Source organism: Xenopus tropicalis, chromosome 4, assembly GCF_000004195.4.
Source record: "Xenopus tropicalis strain Nigerian chromosome 4, UCB_Xtro_10.0, whole genome shotgun sequence".
In the NCBI taxonomy this organism is placed as follows: Eukaryota; Metazoa; Chordata; class Amphibia; order Anura; family Pipidae; genus Xenopus; species Xenopus tropicalis.
In genome coordinates, this window is record NC_030680.2 from 89,451,977 (window position 1) to 89,473,783 (window position 21,807).

Sequence of the window (21,807 nt, forward strand, 5' to 3'; positions counted from 1 at the left end):
TCTGGTCACTAATGTGTAATTGTAACGCACATGTGAACAAAACTATTCAGCTTCTAGTTATGCCTCTGGGTCCCACTGCCACAAAGAAAGTCTTGACACCTTGCTTTCCCAAAGAGGTTTTGTTTAAGCAGGTTCCCCTGGCCAGAGAGGAAAAGACTGATTTGTTTGTAGTAGCTATTTGCCCTACAGCACCAACAGTTTTACAAAGAAGCATTAAGAGACAACAGCTAAAGCTCCCACAGTGCACTGCAGAATCCTTTGGGGAAATAACCGGTCTGGTCAAATGGTCGTGCAAAATGGGAAACCGCCCTGGGCTGCAACCTCATGCAGAGCAACGACAGCCAGTATTTTGTTTAAATGCAAATTATATCTCATTATTTTGTTTAAAAATTGGTAGGTTATTATTATTACCACAGATAGCCAGCTACTGCACTCCATTTGTTGTGGACAGTTAAGGCTAATGCCCCACAGAGAGATTAGTCACTCACAATAAATCTCTGCTACCGCAGGCGACTAATCTCTCTGAAATGCCTTTCCACTGGCAACAAAGTGAATTGCCGATGGAAAGGCATACGCATTGCTTAATTTTTCCACCAGCGATTCACTTTGTTTCCAAAAGAGAAATTAGTCGCCCGTGGTAGCAGAGATTTATGGCAGGCAACTAATCTCTCTGTGGGGCATTAGCCTTAAGGCAAGTCTGCTGGCGGTAGGGATTTCAGGATTCCAGCAAATCGCCGAATAGACCACACTCTACGAGGCATTTTCGGCAATTTGCCGAAATCGCCTGCGCAGCGTGTGCCATCCCACTGGCAACTTACATTTTCGCCGGTGGGATGGCAATTCAGGGAGATTAGTCGCCCACGAACAGGAAGCTTTGTCGCGGGCGACTAATCTCCCCGTGTGCCAGAGCCCTAAAGGGAGTTGGACACCTGTAACTTGGATACCTGGGCAGTCAGATTATTCAAGCTAGAGAGAATAGTTCTAAAATAGGTAGTGGTAGATTGAAGGTATCTTTCCAAGGTGATACTGCTAGTTCTTGTAGGGATTATAGTGCACAGGGAATCAGATTAAAGGTATTTCCCTGAGGTTACACTGGAGGTGATCCGGGTCTATTAAAGGGTGCCACAGAGGTGAGGTGGAATTCCTGCCAAGTCTACCCAAGGGAGTGTCAGTGAGCAATACACTCTGTAATTGAATGTGCCTTAACTAAGTGAAGCAGTGCACCGAGAATACTTTGTGACTGTTAATAACCTGCTATATTTGGATAAAGGAGAAGGAAAGGTACAATCTTTGGGGGGTGCCAAAATATTAGGCAACCCCCAATGATTGTAATCACTTATGGCTTTTCACTCTACTGTGTATGCACAAGCAGTGTGAAGACAGAAGGAAGAGGATCGCTCACTCACAGCTACCCTGGGCTGGTGTGGTCTTCTCCTAACAGGCCAGCCCAGGGTTATAAGGTAAGTGATTACAATCACCGGAGGTGCCTAACATTATGGCTCCCCCAGTGATTTTAGCTTTCCTTCTCCTTTATCCAAATATAGCACTGGTATCCAGAAATTCTGTTTTTATCAGCTAAGGTATAGTGCAAGTCACTTCCTCAACACTTTATTGCAAAAGCTCATTTGAGACTAAGGGTCTGATGTAACCAGAGCTCTACACCATTTAAGTTGGAGCTAGTCCTTGGTGATAAAATAAGGGTTACAGAAGCCTGTACAATTTGGATAGTGTTCTAACTGAATTAAATATACTGTAGCTATGGTACGAAGTGTGCATCCCAGATATTTATATAAATTTGACTAAGAAAACCAAAAATTGCCTTACAGAATGGTTTTCTGGTTAGGGACCATTTCTTTCTCAATATGCTGCTATGCCAGTATACTCAGATAACAAATGATTAAACCTGCTGGCTACTATAATCCATCTCCTTACTACACAAATCACAGGCCCAATACTTTCCAGCCACACAAAAATAAACGTGTTAGAGTCAGACCGTAATTAATTGTCCGCACCACAGAGGCAAAAATAACTGCCCCTGCAGTGTGAGGGTGGGCCAAAATCTCGAGAGGGCCCCATCTTATCAGTCAAATTGTTGCTGTAGAGAGAGGAGTGCTCCAAAATCACTGCTTCACCAAATATAGCAAAAGCTAGTATTTAGGCTCAGGGCTTACTGAATGACCTGAAAGTGTCACAAAACACCATCTACAACATTCCAGAAAAATATCTGAGCTAGTGCAAGATTAATGGGCAGGTGCTACTGTTAAACCTAAACAGCTAAAGTTGATCATATCTGGGATAGTTTATCCAGAGCTGAGAAATTGCATTAGTTCTTTATAAATGAGCTACAATAAAACAATATTTATTTTATGTGTTAGACATGACAATTAAATTGTAACCTGAGTTGAGACATTCCGTGTAGAGCACTGCATAACCTGTTTATGGCATGTAAATATTAGGTATCTGTATGCATTTATAGCATAAGACGTCACTCCACTTTTGCTTTTCATTTACCTAATTGTGTCTGTTATCTGATCTGGATAAGAGGGAAGTAATGTGATGTTTTGGGCGGCTAAGAAGACTATTTTATGTTGTGTAAAATGCTGCAATTCTAAAGCAACTGGGTGTGTTGAGTAATCTTAAAAATGTTTTTGGTTTCTTTAGTAGAATTTCAGAACTTACCAGTACTAGTCACAGTATATCATGACCATCCTTGATAAAAAAAAAAAACAATTCATGGACACATGGGTGTAAAAAAAAAATCTGGAGGCCCTGTTGCTATAAGCCTTGTTATTCATTTGTTGTCTTTCTGACCATTTCAACTTTATTATCACTACCAGTTGATTCCTTGTGGGTGCCTAAGGCTGCCCAGGCTTGAGATTTGCAAACATCTGTCCGATTTGGCTACCCAAGTGCTGGGGAGAGTTGGGCTGATCCAATCCAATGGGATTATACCAAAGGCTTGCATAGACCCTAGGAGGTGGAGAAGTAATCAGTGTGCCCAAACAGTATGCTCCAACTGGATTTTCAAACCTGCCCAGTAGATATGGCCAGATATTGATTGGGAAGCCAACAGAAGGTCGATTCTTGAGCTTGTGTTGGCCTATGTTGGCTTGCTGAAAAGTAAGTGACTAGTTTTAATAGGCTGCAGGTCTCCTTGACTTTGGATCCTGAAAGGCAAGTCCCTCTTGTCCTACCCAGAAATGAATAGTTCCCCCTGCTTCATGTTTACCATGAATGAATAACAAGGCAGTATCATAAAACTTAAAGTAACAGATTTTCTTGTCCAACACAAATTTATAATATTTTAGTGGCAACAGATGACTCTCATAAGACATGTCTCAGCTATACATAAAAAGATATTTTCTAGAATGGCAGTGTGAAAATTAAAAAAAAATTGCACCTATTAGGACCCCTATAATAGGATGCTACTAGCAGCTGCTGGGAATGCTGATTCTATTGCTATGCCAAGCGTAGTTTCTGAGTAAAATAACAATTCCTCAACATCATATGAGCTTATATAAGACCCAAAATCTCATGCCCAGAAGCATGGTCCAAAAGTGCCATTGGTGTTTTGGTTTTTAAGTTTGGCCCCTAGCAGTTTGAGTCCCTATACTTTGAAGGCACCTGAGTGCTATCCAAGCAGGCCATGCTCACCTTCACAAGAATCATGTACATTTAACTTTGGGCACTGCGCTTAAGTTGTGTACAGATAAATATCGCAGAAAAGCACACATTCCATTTGAAAGTCTTACATTAATTCAGCAATGTTTCAGTGGTTTTCTTACACCTTTTCTGGCAATATGTCTTGAAAAAAAAAAAAGGTGTAAGAAAAAAAAACTGAAACATTACCTGTATGCCAAGTTATTAAAATAATTTTAAACAAAGTGCACACCTTTTTATGTTTTTTTTTTTTTATATATATTTGGAACTGTTAAAACCCTAATGCCTTTGTGGGCACTTGCCGGTTTTGCATCAAGGGCTGCCAAATTTTTGTATTCATAAGAAAAGGGCTGGTTCTAGTGAAAGCTTGTGACATGAACACATAAGTAAACACTGATAAAAAAAATGTTGGCTGTGCACAATATATTTCATAGCCTTGTACATCTGACCTAGAGCCTGTCCTGCAAATATTCACCCATACTATGGAGCTTCTTATGTGCTTTTGCTGCAACCTACTAGTGTACTTATAGCTACAGAAAAGATTTCCCCTTGTTTCTTTAATCAGGCAAATATGAGCAGCAAACTATAAGATTATAGCAAATTATGGAATAGTGGCTGAAAGCTCTAAAAGGTTTAAAGCAATGCGGGGAAGCACTGTCACCTGTACAGTCTTACATCATTGTGTGTTACAAAAGTCAGTTTTTATTTGCCGCAAACTGCACTTACCTTTAAAAGCCAATATGCCTTTAAATCCCTAAACTTTTTTATCATCCCCCTCTTATAATTGCATGTACCACAAGCCAGTTCAGCCATCAGTTATGTAAAGGAAAACAGGCATTAAAGATCATACATCACAAACTAGGTGCCCTAGTTATGTGGTTGATAAGGCCTAGCCTGACTACGGTTAGGATGAATGTTTTTATGTCTTCCGGTAACGGGGAAACAATTACTATTAAAATTATATTTTTCTGTCTCTGTAAGAATCCAAAAAAGATAAGCACTTGTGAAATCCACACACAGGCCAATCACGTTGGAGACAGAAAACTTTTATTTGAAACACATTTCTAAAAAAAGTCTTACTCATTATGTACTCTGTGCATGTAAGCATAGGCTGAATACAATACCAGAGGTCACTGGTTTGCAAAGGAAACACAACCAATGGGACATGAAAACCAAGGAATACAGAACTGCATTTTACAGAGATTAAATGTCATTCACATCTGTCCCTGCCCCAGTGGAGCTTATTTCCTATCACATTCATACATACATACACACCTAATTAAAACAGGGCCTAAATAACCTGCCTATATGCTTTTAAACATGAGACAAAACCCCAACCAAATATTTAATCGTTATTATGTTATATTTTTATAGCAACAACATATTCTGCAGATCAGGACAGGAGATTTAAGAGAAAAAAGGTCAAAAATTCTCTGCTTACAGATGATGATCATTGTGATATTATTACTCTGTACTCTTAATTACTCTGTATCTAGTCTATTCAGGAATGCTGTTATTTTGCCAAAAAGGAAGGCATTGCACGGGAAAATCAAAGTGTACTGTCCCACCACTTAAAAGCAAACATTTAACAATTACTAAAGTAACACAACTTTTTATTTTTTTTCTGCAGTATCCCTTTAAGGCAATATTAATTACATATGCATCCCTTTAATAACTATGGAATCTAGTAATACAACAAACTAAACATACACATTTATAGATAACATTTGTCTCTTCAGCAATGGCAAATAAAATATTTATTGTCAGCAGTAATATTGGATTGTAAATCTGTCACCTGAAAATGTAAGGCATATAGCCCTACAGTAATTCCATGTCTACCCATGAAATGGCTCTTGCGGCGTTTGACGAAACACCCAAAAATACCTTCACATTGAATAGCATTGTATTGCTGTATACCTGCCAATGCACTTCAGCAGTGGGCATTTTTAATAATAATGCTATTCAATGGAAAGGTATTTTTTGGGCATTTTGTCACCAACCCGAAATCGTGATTTCACATGGGCCACAACAAATAGTGAGCTTATTTCTGCAGGACACTATCTACCTGTATTAATCCTGTATGTTTAATGTGTACACCCTTTATTGTACTATGCTGTGGAATATATTGGAGCTTTTTAAATATGTTTTAATAATGTCAGGCCCTGTGGTTTTATAGTAGCTTAATAATAATAACTACAGCTGGGCTGTGGCACACTGGGCATTTTTGTAGAGGAGAAGCACTTTAAACTGTGCAGCTCTCTCCAAAAGACTGCAAAAAGAACACTGTGCTAGGTACATTGCTCTCCAGGAAAATAACCAGCAGAGGTTTCCAACCTTTTTCTGCACTTTGAAAATGATCCATGAGCCATAAGCCTCACAGCTTCTGAAGTTTTTTATGAGGGCAGTATACATATTTAAATGTATACTTTTTTTTGGTGCTAGGGCCCTTTAAGCACACCTGGTAATGACATCATTAAGCAGTCAGTCTGCCAGACACAGACAGGTCTTGTTTCAGACAGGCAGGGTGGAATCCCTTGCAACTAAGAATGGTGAATCAGGTTGAGCAACTCCTCTCCCTAGATATAATTAATCCCTAGCTTCCCACAGATAATAGCAAAGAGCCTTGCTCTCTAATACACTCAAGGATTGAAAATATGAATCAAAGCCTTCAGTGTAACACATTCCACTAAGGATTAGCTGGACACAGGTACCCCTAGATAAGCAGCTCATTTAGATGAGAACGCTATCTAGCTCTCACTTTTGAATACTTAAAATTCTGCATTTCTTGAGCTTCCCTTCCCCCCCTTACAAAGCTGTAGTTAAAATTGCTAAGCTATGAATAGCTGACATTTTGCACAGGCAAAAAAATGGAGCCTAATTTCAGTGTAGAAGTCTTTTTTTAAATACTTCTTTTTATGATCAATTATAATATTTAAGAATTTTACCTGGCAATAAACAACAGCCTAAACAAGTTATCTACACATGCAAACCTAAAGAAAGTTAAGTTATTTAAAGTTATTAATTTATGCTGCCAAATGTTCTTTTCAAGTTCTCTATAATTATTTTTAAATCCTCAAAAGTCTAAAAATTAACACTAGCATTTTGATAATATTGGATTATGGAATTACTGGAATAAGTATTTGAGAAACTTACTGAAAATCTGTGACTACTAGAGAAATCTTTTATCTTCAGGTAAGAAAAAATGCAAGATTGGTAAATTCTGTTTTTATCATATACAAAGACCACCAGGGTAATAATTCTGGTGCTGTAGAGTTGAGGATCCCTTACTTTCAGACACTGAATGCCCTTCTCCTTTTGCTATTTTTTTCTGAAACGTGTTGAAAAATACTGATTGTCAGTAGACAAAAGGATTGGCTACCCTTTGAGCAGTCACTTGCTTATAAATACCTGAAGAAGAATTAGTTGACTATGATTAAAGCTAATCAAATTTTTAAAAAATTTGGCATGGGCTGAAGTCACATAAAAGGTGGAGGATGATTTCTTATGTAGCCTTAGTAATTCTTAGGGGCTGATTTACTAATCCAGGAACGGTCCGAAGGCATCTGAATGCGTTTTTTTCGTAATGATTGGTATTTTGCGACTTTTTCGTAAATTGTCACAACTTTTTTGTAGCCGTTACGACTTTCGCAAATTGTTGCAACTTTTTCGTAGCGTTACGACTTGCGCGAATTGTCGCGACTTTTTCGTAGCCTTGCGCCGAGTACAAAAGTTTCGGATTCATTCAAGCTTCAGTATGGTGACTTTTCTTGGGCCAGGTTGGAGCTGCAGAGTGCCATTGAGTCCTATGGGAGGCTTCCAATATCATGCAAAGTCTGAAAGTTTTGCCCGCCATTTACGAGCACTCAATACAAAAAAAAGTTTTCGCGCAAGTTGTAACGGCAACGAAAAAAGTCGCGACAATTTATGATAAAGTTGTGACGGCGACGAAAAAAATCGCAAAAAATACGAAAAAGTCGCAAAATGTTTGTTTCCAATCCGAATTTTTCCCATTCGGATTCGAATTCGTGGATTAGTAAATCAGCCCCTTAGAAAGTATAAGAAGAAAATGTTGTTGATATTTTTCTGTAGGCTTGTCAAAGATTTCTCAGCTGCAGAAACTTTTGGATTAATAGAAAATGTAAGGGATAGTTAGTTAGTTGTAGAACAATTGCATTCCTAGCAATGAAGTGCTTTGTGCTTTTGGATTATTCCTACAGCTCTCCTTATTGTCAATAAAAGCCCTACTGTTTATGTGATAATCTTCTTACAATAAACACTAGGTTGTATACAACCAGTCAAGGGGTCCTACAAGCTTTCAGGTTAGACTGAGCTGGCCAAATCATTTATTATGACATGCTACTGAAATAACCAAATGAATGGCAGTGCATCACTTTATGGTGTGACTTGTTCTTTGGGGTTCAGCTCAGGCAACTGATCTAACCCAACAAAGGCTGACTGACTATGAAGCTAGATTTAATTTTTATTATTTTTATTTTTCATTATCCCTTGTTCAGCCTTTAGTCTGTTGCCTGGTTGTGTAGAGGCTTATGAGCCAAATCAAAACAGATCTTTGGTCAGAAAAGGCATCCTTTAGCAACCAGATATCAGTAATCAGAAATTTACTAATGTAGTCTGCACCAAAGGGAAACCCAAAGGCCCCAGAGTTCATTACCTGCATTACATAGCCGTGAAGTGCAAGGTATGTTTCAATGAATACAAAGCTAATGATATGAGTGAACAAGCTAATGCCACAGTGAAGCATTTCTATTCTTTGTGACAGAAATATTCTAACACCAACAATATAAAATGTAGGCCATGATCATCACAGTCATATGATTGCAGAAGAATTTAAACCTTATGGGAGAGTCTGACATTTGTACGTTTTAAATAGGGGTACTTTATTCACTATATAATGTACAGTGGTGGGCTTTTTTTAGTTCCTTTTAACCCCTAAGTGTTTTTCAGTTTAAAGGACAAGGAAAGTCAAAATCAATTAAGCACACTATTAAATAGTACTACTATCGCTATGAAGAAACGCTATATTTCTGGCTTGCCTAGTGAAAGATTTACACTTACTACATACTACAGACTCCTTTCAGTGAACAGCGCCGCCATCTTTAATAGGGATGCCCACTTCCTTTCCCTCACTACTCTCTACTGCGCATGCGTTCCCAGCCAGGCTCCCAACCCCCTCCCCCGCTCCCCCAGGCAGGCACCTGCAGGCAATGTCTGTCCCACTCAATAACCCTCCCCCGCTCCCCAAGCACCTTCAGGCTGCGTGGCAGGGCAGCAGTAAACATCAGGACACCAGTAAACTTCCCCCCACCGAAACCCACCCCCCCGCACTGCATCTGTCAGCAACCCCCCCACCGATCCGACTCGCACCCGAACTCTGGTCTGCGCTCCACACAATAACACCCCCCCCCCGCTCCCAAAGCACCTTCAGGCTGCGCATCTGTCAGCACCAACCCACCCCCTCCGACTCACATCCGAACTCCGCGCTGCGCTTAAAAACGTGGCAGGGCACATCCCCCCACCAAAACCTGCCCCCCCACCGCTCCGCTCCCCCCCAGCACCTGCCTGTGTCCTCTTCCTATGGCCCCAGCTCGCCGCTTCTTCTACTTCTTTCACAAGAGTCACCATGGCAACCGGACACTCCTTGCTTCTGCGCATGTGCTTGCTTAAAGAACTGGTCGTACAGTCTGTGCCGGAGCATTGCATTATGGGAATCTTCTCTACACAGCTCAGCATTTTTTCTTCCTGTTTGGCTTCTGATCATCTAAACTACTGAAATATGGGAAGACTTAAGGGCACTATTGAGACAACTGAAGGTATGCCTGCAGCTTGAGATTAACTCTTTACTAGGCTTTCCAGTGACCTAAAGACCTAAAGTCTTTTTATATCCAGCTTTATGCATTTTGTGAGTTAAAAAGACTCTCAGTAAGCCTGGCAGCCAGCCTCTCTCTACATATTTTAAGTACTAACCAACCTGTAAATCTTTCCAATTTTCATTTATTGCCTGAATTGATATAAATAAGATGGACTGGGGAAAATAACCAAAGAATTTATGTCATTCATTGTTTTCCTTGGGAGAAAAACTCATAAGGGGAATTCACAAAATTGGAGTTGATTATTATTCAGAGGAAAAAATCTTAGTAAGAGACAAGTACGCATATTTTCGAATAATTTAAGCTTCACAAATGGCAACTAGAAAAATTGGCAAAGCAGATATGACTGTACACACACTCCATTAATAAGTAACTGTGTGAATTTCTCACTTACAGATTTATTCTATCAACACTACAAATGCAACATGTCATTTAAAATAATACTTTCTACTTATATACATTTAGGAAATTTATCAAGATTGTCTTTGTTACGTTGCTTTCTAGCAAATAAAGTCACATATTTGTTTCTAGAGTAATAGCAAATATGTATTTGTTCACTTGCTTTTAATGATTATAACTTAACAGCTTTTGAAATTGGGCTTGTGTGAGCCCCACCTTAGAATAAGTGCAGGCTTGATCCTTGTTAACATTCACTTGTGAAAACAGACAGTTGCCTATGCTGACTTGCTGCAGGTGTGTAAACACATTAACCTGTGGAACTTAAAACACTGGTAAATGTTTTGTGTCTAATGATACAAACAAGTTGTTTTCCCTTGTTGGTTACAATAAAAATATGTTCTTACTTAGTTGGATTATATATTATAATAGATATGTATATAATGGAAGTACAGTCATCAGCAGAGGAAACACCCCCGTATTGTACAAACTCCTACTTAAGAATTAACTTTCTACAATATGACATTGTAGTCTTAAGGCTAATGTCAGATAATGCTGTTTCTCTGTTGGCAAAAAACAGTCAATCCGAGGTGAATTGCAGCCATAGGCCTTTGTACACAAACTTAATAGATTTCTGCGCATAAATGCAAAAATATAAATTTTCAAACCAAAATCTATTGTGTGTGTGCATGCACAGTGTAGTGACCCTAACTTGATTATCTCCGACACAACACACAAACTATTTCTTGTGTTGTGGGTGCTGTCTCCATCATTTGCCTATGCCTCTATTTCGCAGAGCGTGCATAAACATATGAACACAAAATAAAACTGAAATATTGCTTTTCAAATCTGTTCACTTATAGTAATAATTATTAATTTGTGTTTTTCACAAATTAATTGGTGAGTTCAGGCCTCTGTGCTCCTTTTTCAGAGTGTAAGACCTGTGACGTGCCCCTTGAATTGAGTGCTGCCAGTGTTAGGCAGCACTCAATACAAGAGGGAATGGTAGAGGGAGACAGAAAGTGCAGAGACCCACACTCCTGGAGGCACAAGTGGTCTGTAATTAACCAGTAAGGCACACGCTCTTGCACTTGTTTAGCAATGTGCTTATACAATCTTATTTTTAATTCATATTGTAACTTATTTTGTTTTTCCTTTGGTTTGTTATCCTACTGGGTGATGAGGTACAGAAACAAAAAACAAAACAAAAAAAAATATTTCCAGAGTCCCTAAAACTACAACTGAAACACACTAGCTTGTCACCACTATTAACAATGCATTAGGATAGCCCTATTCCAACATCCATTGTCCATTATTAAGAAAATGGCTTTCTTGTGCTCAGCATAAATCGAGATTTTATGGTACAGCATTCGAAGGTCATACCTCTAATGTGTAATTGGTTTGTGTGGTGGGAATGCCATCTTTTGTGCTTTTTGCTGGAAGTAATTTCAAAGAAAACATGGTCTTGCCTTTCCAGATGCCCTGTGCTCAACACAGTGACCCTGACACTGAACAGTGCAGAGATGTGAAAATGAATTTTCTGCCCTTTCTTTTCAAAACAGCAATCAATCTCTTTGGGGGTAACAACGGTCCCATTTAGTTAGGCTATGGGAGAACAACGGGGAGCACAACTTAATTCATTTGTATACAGCATTACAAATAAAGAATAACCCACAACACTGATTTTCTTCTCCATGTACAATGAACCTGGGATTACACAAACTGACTCTTACTTTTGTTGCTTGCATAAATGGCCAAATTACAGTGATGTAATAGATCGGCCTGTAGAACTATTTGCCATATTTTTTTAGTTAAAGGAAAAGGCATTTTACTGCCAACAGAGTAGCCACATTGGTTCCAACTAGAACTCTTTATATTTATTCTGCAGAAAGCAGTACCATACATGAGTAAAGAGCCCTAGAGAGAGGAGAAAGCAAACTCAGGCTCCAGGAATAAAGAAATTTTCTCAGAGAGGAAGTCTGATACTGAAGAACATGTTTACAAAATAGGAGACAAGAAATCCTGTGTTTCTTTTGATAGAGGACTCAGTGCAGCTTTTCTGTGACCACTTATGGCTTTATGTATTTTATGGCTGTATAGACCTTTCAGATAAAGCTTACTTAGTTTTTATCTTTCCTTCTCCTTGAGCATCCAAGCTTTGGGCAGGGGGGCCAGCCACACAGTGTGGAAAACCACTGGCCTATAGGTAGATCGGACCAATTGTAGTGGAGCTGTGCATGTCTATGTAATTCTGGGTCTGGAGACTCACATATATATATATATATATATATATATATATATATATATATATGTGCATGTGTGCTACCGGAGCGCCGCACCGCTGAAGGTCCTGAACATGCTGACCCCTTAGTCGGGTAAGATCCTTACAGTGCGACCTCTGGATGCACCCCGGTGCAGGTTTACCAGGACTCCTCTTGTGGAAGGCCGTAACTAAACGAGGTGCATGAATTTTAACAGGGGAAAACCCTTCCACTGCACTAAATACTGCAAATGACGTCCTCGTATCCTAGAGTCAAGGATACTCTCCACCTCAAATTCTTCCGAACCTTGCACTGTGATTGGCTTAGGAGGAACAACAGTTCTGTTGGGGATTGGATTCTTGAGAGACTTCTTAAGCAGAGAGACATGGAAAACAGGATGCACCCAAAAATGAATGGGAAGTTTTAGTTTAAAAGCAACTGGATTGACTTGTTTAATAATTTGGAAAGGCCCCACAAATTTCTGACCCAGCTTCTACGAAGGACAGGATAGCTTTAAATTGCGTGTGAATAGCCAAACATAATCACCCACTCCAAAGTCAGGATTCCTCTTGCATCTGCGATCAGCATATTCTTTGAAAGAAGCTTGAGACTCCTGGATACTTTGCTGTAGCATCTTAAAATTATCTGATAGAAATGTGATTCTATCATGAATGGCATGGCAGAAACCTCAGAAAGTCCGGGAAGGGAAGTAGGATGAAAACCATAATTAGAAAAATACAGAGTTTGTTTGGAAGAATCATGAGTAGAGTTGTTGTAAGCAAACTCCGCTAAATGTAACAAGGAAGACCAATTGTCTTGAGAGAAAGATGAAAAGCATTGGATATATTGTTCCAAAGTTTGATAAGTACGTTCCGTCTGTCCATTAGTTTGTGGATGGAACGCTGTAGACAACGCAAGTTGAATGCGGAGTCCTTGACATAAAGAAACGAGAAGTTAACTGAGGACCACAATCAGAAATTACTTCCTTAGGGAGGCCATGCAAACGAAAAATTTCTTTAATGAATACCTCAGCGGTAACAGCAGCAGTAGGTAACCCAGATAAAGGTAAAAAAATGGGCCATCAGAGATAGGCAAGTCCGCAATAAAATCCATGGAGATACTGTCCCAAGGTCTCTCAGGAACAGGGAGAGGATGTAATAGACCTACCAAACGAGAAGTTCCTTGAATCGTGCACACATCTCACAGGACAGAACATATTGACGGCAATCTCTAAACAAGCCAGGCCAAAAAAAATGTCCTTTTGAGTGAACTAGTGAGTGAGGTGATAGGAGAAATTATTTTAGAAAAGTCTTTAATGAACTTCCTGTAGAAATTAGCAAAACCTACGAACCTTTGAACCTCCAGAATAGCTGAGATTTTTCGTGCATCCATGGAAACCCCAGTGGGAGAAATAATTAAGCCAAGGAACTCAATGGTAGTTTTCTCAAACTCGCACTTCTCAAGCTTAGCATAGAGTTTGTGTGTTTGAAGTCTTGAAAATACCTTTTTAACAACAAGATGTCGTCCAGACAAGTAATGGGCATTTTGAATATTTAGTAATGCCCTTCGGACTTTGTAATCCCCCAGCAACTTTTCAGCACTTCGTAAATGATATTTTTAGGGATTTTCTGGACCAGTTTATATCATTTACGAAGTGCTGAAAAGTTGCTGGGGCATTACAAAGTCCGAAGGGCATTACTAAATATTCAAAATGCCCATACATTGTGCGAAAATCCATCTTCCATTCATCTCCTTGGCGGATGCGGACCAGGTTATAAGCACCCCGGAGGTCAAGCTTGGTGAACACACGGGCAGAGCGTAAACAGTTCAGAAATAAGAGGGAGCGGGTATCTATTCTTGATGGTAATCTTATTTAAGTCTCTGTAATCAATGCAAGGATGTAAGGAGTGATCTCTCTTCTCCACAAAGAAAATACCAGCCCCTGCAGGCGATGTAGATCGTCGGATGAACCCTTTCTCAAGATTTTCATCAATGTAATCTTTCAGCACTTTTAGTTCTGGTTCAGAAAGAGGATAAATCCTACAGAAGAAAGGTATTGCAGCTCCAGGTAGTAAGTCGATGGGACAATCATAGACACGGTGGGGAGGCAGCTTATCAACCCGCTTTTCATCGAACACGTCAAGGAACTCCCGATAAGTCTCAGGGATGAGATCATAACGAGAATGTGACGAAAGTACCTGTAAATTATTAGAGCCCACTGTGTGAGAAAAACATATGTCTGGAGGAAAAGTCACTTGGTTAGACTGCCAATTAATTGAAGGGTTGTGTGTTTGCAACCATGGAAATCCCAGAATAATGGGATACAAAGGTGATGAAACCACATCAAAAGACAAAAATTTAACATGCTGCTGAATCTTTATTGAAAGAGGAACAGTTTCATGAAGGACATCGGCTAGCTTCACCATCAGGGGATTGGGTTTAACCTTCAGAGGAATGCCATGTGAAGTCTCGATCCATGAAACATCCGCAGGCCCCTGAGGGCTTGGGTCCTGAGTACCCCCTTTGGCCACTGTAAGACAAGAGTTAAAGACAAAAGAGTTTGTCCATTAACTGCCCCAGCACTGAGAAAGGTAGGAACAAAAGTCTTACTGGGGGGTCTGATGGGACATGTGCGTAAAAGGTGCCCTGAAGCTCCACAGTACAGGCACAAGTTCAGTCGCCGTCTACGAAGTCTTTCCTCTTGAGTGAGGGGAGAACGGATTAGACCAAGTTGCATAGGCTCGGGATCCTCCGAGGTAACTGTAGCTGTAGGTATTGGAACGGTCTTAAAAGGAGATGGAGCTCTCGGGACCAACCAACTGGATTTAAAAGCGCCGGCCTTTTCTAAGCGCCTCTCCTTAAGTCTACGGTCAATCTGGATGACGAGCTGAATCAAGGATTCCAAACTTTCAGGTACCCCTACTCGGGCTAACTCGTTTTTCAATGCCTTGGACAAGCCAATGCGGAACTGATGTTTCAGGGCAGCCTGGTTCCATTTGGTATCAGAAGCATAACTGCGGAACTTGGTCACATATTCTTCCACTGTGCGTCTCCCTTGAGATAACCCTGCCTCTGCCGTGGACTCCCTCTTAGGATCATCGTAAAGAAGCGCCATGGCTTGAAAAAAGGCAGTAGAGTCATTAAATAGAAGGCTCTGTTGTTCAAGGAGACGATGGGCCCAAGTCTGGTTCTCCGGACAGAAAGGAAATCGCGTACTTTATGGAAAGCTTGACTTTATGGACAGTAGCCAGCACGGGAGCGGAAACAGGAGGAAGAGCAGCTGAAGTAGACAGTTCCCCCGATAGCGACTGTAACTGGGTCTGAACCTGATGGTAACCACTCTGCAGTTCCTGGACAGCCTGGGTCAGGGCTGCCAATTGCTGGGTAAGGAGGGTCATAGGAGAAGCTTCCTCAGACTCTTCCATCGGGCGAAGTGATACTGTCAGGAAGTTTGGTAGAAGAGCATGTAGAAGTAGACCTCTCCTACACCTCCCACTATAAACAGCAGAGACTGAAGGAGGTACAGACCTGTGTTTAAGTGGAGGAGTGGCAGGAGTGCCGTAAGTCCGGGGTAGTAACAGAATCAATAGGCAAAGGCAGGTAAGGCAGACAGAGGTCGGTTCGGGCAGCAGGTATCAGGAACGGGCCGGGTCAAATACAAGAAACAATAACCAGAAGCGCTCAGCAACACACTAGGAAAGCGACGATCTCTTCGCAGTGAATTGCAGGCCTCGGCGTCCTTTTAAGCGCAATACGCATGCGCCAAAATGTACACGCTGTCGCGATTATTCGCGCACGCAGCATTGCGACTATTCGCACACACACTGCCGTGACTATTCGTGCGCATGCATGCTACTGGAGTGTTGCACCGCTGAAGGTCCTGAACACGCTGACCCCTTAGTCGGGTAAGATCCTTACAATATATATATACACACACACACCGTTGTGGACATTGGTCAGCTCAGTTTTCCATAATGGTTGTTCAAGTCATGGGGATCACATAAAATCACCTAAATTACTTATTAGGCCCATATAGGCCACAGTAATCATACAGTTCAGTCAGAATTAAAAATTGCATAAAAGTATCTCTTTAGGAGAGGCCCACCTATATTACTGTCCTGTACTGTTTACTTCCATAATTTGAAGTCTGAGGTACACAGAGATCAATGGCTGTGGCACAGTTTTGATTGCGTGGGCTCTCTAGATGAACCATGGAGATCATAAAAAATACTTTTTTTTCCAGAGCACCATATTTTCATCAGATACAGAATCAGCTGCCAATTCTATGGATCTTTCTGAGAGGACCACAGTACTAGAAGATGTAATTGGCCTTTAACTTTACAGGAATCTGCACAACAGCCTCCCATGTTACAAAAGAGCTAATATACTGTATATAGGAATGATATTAGTGCTTTTATGACCCACAACAGTTTTACAAGATTCGAGTAACAATATATCATATTTAAATGCATGAAATCTTAATAAACATGAAATCATTTAAAAATGTTGGTGTTACTATCTCTTTTGCAAAAAATTAGGAGGTTACAGATGAATAGAGCCCGGAATACTGTAATTCAGGGCATGTAGCTACAAGAATTTGCTTATGTGGTTGCAGTTTGCATTGAGCCTTGGTTTCTATCCTCATGAGTAAAGACACACAGAAATTATGAGACCAATTAACACATGAGGCCACGTGGTGGAATGCAATGAAGTAGCAAAACATATTGACAACATAAGCAAACGCTTGTTAGTACATGTCAGAGCTCTGATAACTTAACCAGTGGTCCAACTCTAACCAAGTGCAGTCACATGGAACAGATATGTATCTTTGTGATGTAAATAGTTGCTGCAGCGAGAGACTGATTTCTACTGTCCCCATACTTCATGCTATCCAAAAAAACAAGCATAAAGAACTCAATGAACACTGTGCAAATTATTGGCAAGTGGCTCTGATTGATGATGTAACCAGACATTAGAAGGACCAATTGTCTCTCTATATTGTGTATTGTTAAGGACCATTTATGACCATGCCACTTGGCAAGTATATTACCAGCCTGACTAGTAAAAATTATGCTTGAGCCCAATGTTATTACTAGGTAAAAAAAGATAAGTATATAGGAAGAATAGTATTTGTTCCAGAGAAGGTAGCAATCCCTAATTAAGACTAACAGCCCACAATGTTTTTGGAACCGGACAGCACTTGGTGGTTACAAAAGGCTACAATTCTTGGTTCAAAGAAAAAGTAAATATGGCAAAGAAAAAGAAAATACTGGCAAAATGCAATTTTTGCCAGAATATTAACCCCCCCCCCCCCCCCACATACTTAGCATATATGAACACAAACTGTAACAGTATTGTACTGGCACAGAGCAAAGGAAGTATAAATATTGTGATATACAGAAATGGGTGTGAATCTGCATTTGCCTGATGCAAGACAACACAAACATTTTACAAAGATAAATAAATAGAGTAGGATAATATATACAGTATAAACATTTCCTAGGGGGCAAGTAACTGTGTTGTGTGTGTATATAACATTGGACAGACCATGATGCCCATCCTTGCACAATCTTTTCCCCTTCCTTAGAAGCATGTGATGATAATAATTAGATCTTCCTACAATCTAATTGCCATATTTTCTCTTGTATGTGTTTATGTCACAAACCAAATATGTAGGTCACCACTCATAAAACAAAAGCTGCTCAGCACTTGTCACCTCCTGATGCCCACGTTGAAAAAGCTTCACTTGAGAACTTATGAGTCAAATCGATCATTTTCAATTTTTTTCCTGAGATTTTACTGGCCTTTTTAATTTTATATTTAATTCTGTCAAGGGCATCACTCCATAAACGTCAGTCCTTTCTCTATTTATAGAGAGGTGAGAAAGGAAATGAAACTAGAATGTGACATCTGATTTAATTATAAAGGCATATGGATTAGCTCAGGGTAAATGTGTAAAGGGAATTAAAATAAGATAATAGGATGGTACTGATTTGCAACAATGGAGACATAAGCAAGATGCTGATTTGCAGCTAAGACTTTCCAGCATTCTGTTTTCATGTACATCTAAACTACAACACTCAGCATCATGTGAGGGATAAAGGGAGTTGTAGCGTAACAGTGTTCGGAGGACGGCTGGTTGCTCCCAGCAACCGTGAAAGAGTTAAGCACCCCCCTCCCCTCAAGCCAAACAAAAGCCATCCCTGAATGGGCAAGGCGTGGATTCGCGGCTGAGCCAGCCCCTTGCTAGCAGGGCGGGTGTGAAGGCCAGTCTGTCAGCGGCAGATCCTGCTGAGAAAGTGATAGTCTGGGAGTCGCTGCAGGTAAAAGCTCGCTCGTTCCGGCACCGGGGAAGCCACAGTTGCGCGCAAGGGAAAGGTGGCAAAAAGATGAAGAGCTGGCACCCGTCTAATGGATTAAATCTCTCCCCTGGAAATAACTGCTGAGCCAAAGAACTTACCTCGGAAAATATCCGTTTGGTTTTTCCCTTGGTCTTTATACAAACTCTGGAGGTTTAACAATTGGAAGACGTGGGTGGCTGAGACAAGACGAAGTTGGGTCCCCCCCCCCACGCAATAATTTTGGTTTTTACCTGCGAGGGAAATCTTTATTGCGGGAGGAGTTAAAATATACAGGGGAGCAGGTGCTGGGTCCGCCGCTGTGGCAGCCTGTGCCGGACGGGAGAGGATTGGAAGGGAGGTGCCTTGTTTAAAGCATGTGCCTACTGCCTGGGAACTCCGGCTCCTCTTGCCAGGTTGGTATTAACTTTGCAATGTCCGTTCTGTTGGCCTCACTCAGGTTGTCGGTGAGCAGCCGGGGAGCGAACCCTCCGCTCGCTAAGTGCACTGGGGCTGTGCTACGTGCGGGCAGGTGCCGAGCCTCTGGGGTGTAGGCGGCACTTTTATCTCTCTATGAAGCCCAATGGTTCTTGCTGTTTTGAATGGATCGCTGATTGGGAGCAGGGAAGGGAACCAAGTAGTACCGTGTGACCCTAGTGAGCCGGCTTGTTGGCCTCATGTGCGATACAAAGTCGGAGGGGCGCTTTTAACCCTTTACATGCTACTGAGGTTGAGGAGGGGCGTAATTCGGCTGCCAGCAGCTCATTAACTGGAATTCCTTATTATGGATGGACTCTCAGAAAAGCAGAGAGCTACTAAATGTTTCTAGTGAATGTCTCTATGGCTGTAATGCAGCAGTTTGCCATCATGACTGGGAAGGGGGCCAGGAAAGCAATGTTAGGCAATTTCCCAGGCACTGCAGGGGGGGCTCAGTGTGTGCCTGGACTCTTACTGGTGGGAAGGGGCTAATTTGCCCCTCATAATGGAAACCTCCTCCCCCCCCCCAGGAAGAGCACACTCTGGATCAGTTGCATCAGTACTGGGGAGCCCTATTGTAGCGAGTGTAATGCCTCTCTAGCCCACACAAAGCAAATGTTTATCCAGCTTGTGCTGAGTTGAAAGAGGTTTACTTTTAGGGACTAGGCATCCCAGCCTAGAATTATAGGGCAGTAGCCAATAGGCAGGAAGCACCGTGTGTTACCTGTGATGGGAAATGAAGGAACATTGCATTTTAATATGTATATTTACAAGTTAAACCGAAGAAGAAAATACATATTTATAGACCAATCTAAAATGTAGTTAATTTTTCAGTAGAATCACTTGTGTAATTAAGTCTAAATCAACACTCTGTAAAGTGCGAGTTGCTGTATTTGCTTTATTTTATTTGGATTACAAATTCTAAAAATGTTTATATAGAACATCTCGGATCCACCCACGTCTGGTTTTAGGGCAGGGCAAAGAGGTTTATTTTTCCTGGGCTCTGTGCCCAGCCGGGGGACCACTGGGCATGGTATTCTTAGTAAAAAGTACAAATTACAGTTTCATTTAGTTTGTGTAAAGATGTAGATTTTATTTATGGTTTATATAAGCACAAATCTTAAGTCTTTGGTCCAGCAGCTGTAGTTAAACATCAAGTACCAGTATTTCAGTAGACAAATTTGGGGGGAAGTTGTTGCTGGGAGAAGTGCCGCCGTGTTATTTAGGGACCCCTGGCCTTCTTTAGAACTGTTTCTCAGAAAGTGGAACTGAATTTGCCAAGACACATTTGACTAAGCTTTATTTTGAATTGTACACAGTAGCTGACTATGTTGTAACTTTTGAAATCCTGGGTATTTAAGAAATTCAGTTGCCTCCAGTGCTGGGCAGTAATGGTTTTGCATCAATAATTGTAAGGAAATGGCTAATCATCTTATCGGCCTGGCGACACATTTCTGATTCCATATTGCAGGAATATTAAATCTGTGGTCCTTCCCTCACTAACATCCAGAGTGCTGCTGGTTGCATATTCCTACAGTATTCTGAAAAAAAACATTGTCACGTAACATAAAATTCCACAACCTGTATTTTTTTTTTTTTAATTAATTTGTCTATTTTAAATTTGTTTACTAGCGTCAATGTTTTGATCTGACATGATGGCATGGACATTTTTATCGGCAAAATTATGCTGGGGCAGTCTTAAACGAACACCTCTTAAATATTTATTTTATCAAATGAGGTTCGAAATGCAGCTGTGTGAACTCTCAGCCACCTGTTCCTAATATCTTCCCACCTGCGATTTGGATTGACTAGCTCAGTACAATATTCGAACAGCCTGCAGCTCTCAGTAGCTGTTTATAAATAAACATACTAGGTGATCCAGCTGGTTTGGGCAGTTTGAGCGGAAGGCTTCTTGCTTTACACGCCATAGGAACATGTAAATATTTAGTTTTGCTGATTTTATAGCTTATTAATACCTTACCCACTTTGGCGTTTTAGGAACAATAAATGTTGATTCAGTAATTTTTCTGATGCTTTTCACACGACAACACAGTATTCCTTATACAAAACTTGGTGGTATCATCTTGTGCTTTTTTTTTTTTTTTTAATCATGTCAGCTTTTCTGGTACTGAGGTTCCTGGGAAATATCCATGTGTTTACAGCATACAGTGTGCAACCAACTCCTATCTGGTCTTCAGCTTTGGGTGTTTTCTCAGTTCTTTTTTTTTTAATATGTAATAAGACAAATTAGATGAACAATACAAGGGACTTTATTGCATTTCTTCCCCTGAAGCAACTGACAGGAATTATGTATAGAAAATATTCTGTTCTCCTTCAGCATTATCACTACTGATGGTGTCATTAAACAAATAACATTGTGTTTTATGGACAGATTTTAAAAGCACACTCAAAACCTTATCTATTTCTTGCCTACGTGTTAAAGTAATCTTGTACAACTAGTGTACGTGTCCAAACTCACATCAATTGTCAAACCATAGAATCATCTCAGTTTCTAGTTCTTCCCTTAGGGGCTTAGATCTGCTCCCCTCCAGGCTTAAGAATATACATACCCAGATGTGCCTGTCCAGCATTCACATTAGAAACCATTAGCAGCAAGCCCCTCTGCCCTACTATGTGACGTCATCTCTGAGTGCTCGGGCTCTCTTCCATGTGCAGTGAGCATGCTGCCAAATGACTTCCCAAGAGATTGATATCTTGGGGAGCCTCACACTTACTTGCTGCTCTGATGATTATGAAAAACAATTATTGAGTAATTAAGAAATGACT

General features: G+C 40.7%; 1 protein-coding gene across 17 annotated transcripts in view; it reads left to right on the forward strand.

Moving 5' to 3' along the window:
• The window catches only part of ptprf (protein tyrosine phosphatase receptor type F), a 565,520-nt gene that overhangs the window by 376,759 nt on the left and 166,954 nt on the right, over nt 1–21,807 (forward strand). For 16 of the 17 annotated variants that reach the window (XM_031900922.1, XM_031900927.1, XM_031900924.1 and 13 more), the window contains exon 1: nt 18,397–18,959. The exons of the other annotated variant lie outside the window; for it this stretch is intronic. The gene's annotated coding sequence lies outside the window, so the exon portion shown is untranslated. Of the gene's footprint in view, nt 1–18,396; nt 18,960–21,807 lie in introns of those variants that run through there. 17 annotated transcript variants of the gene reach the window in all.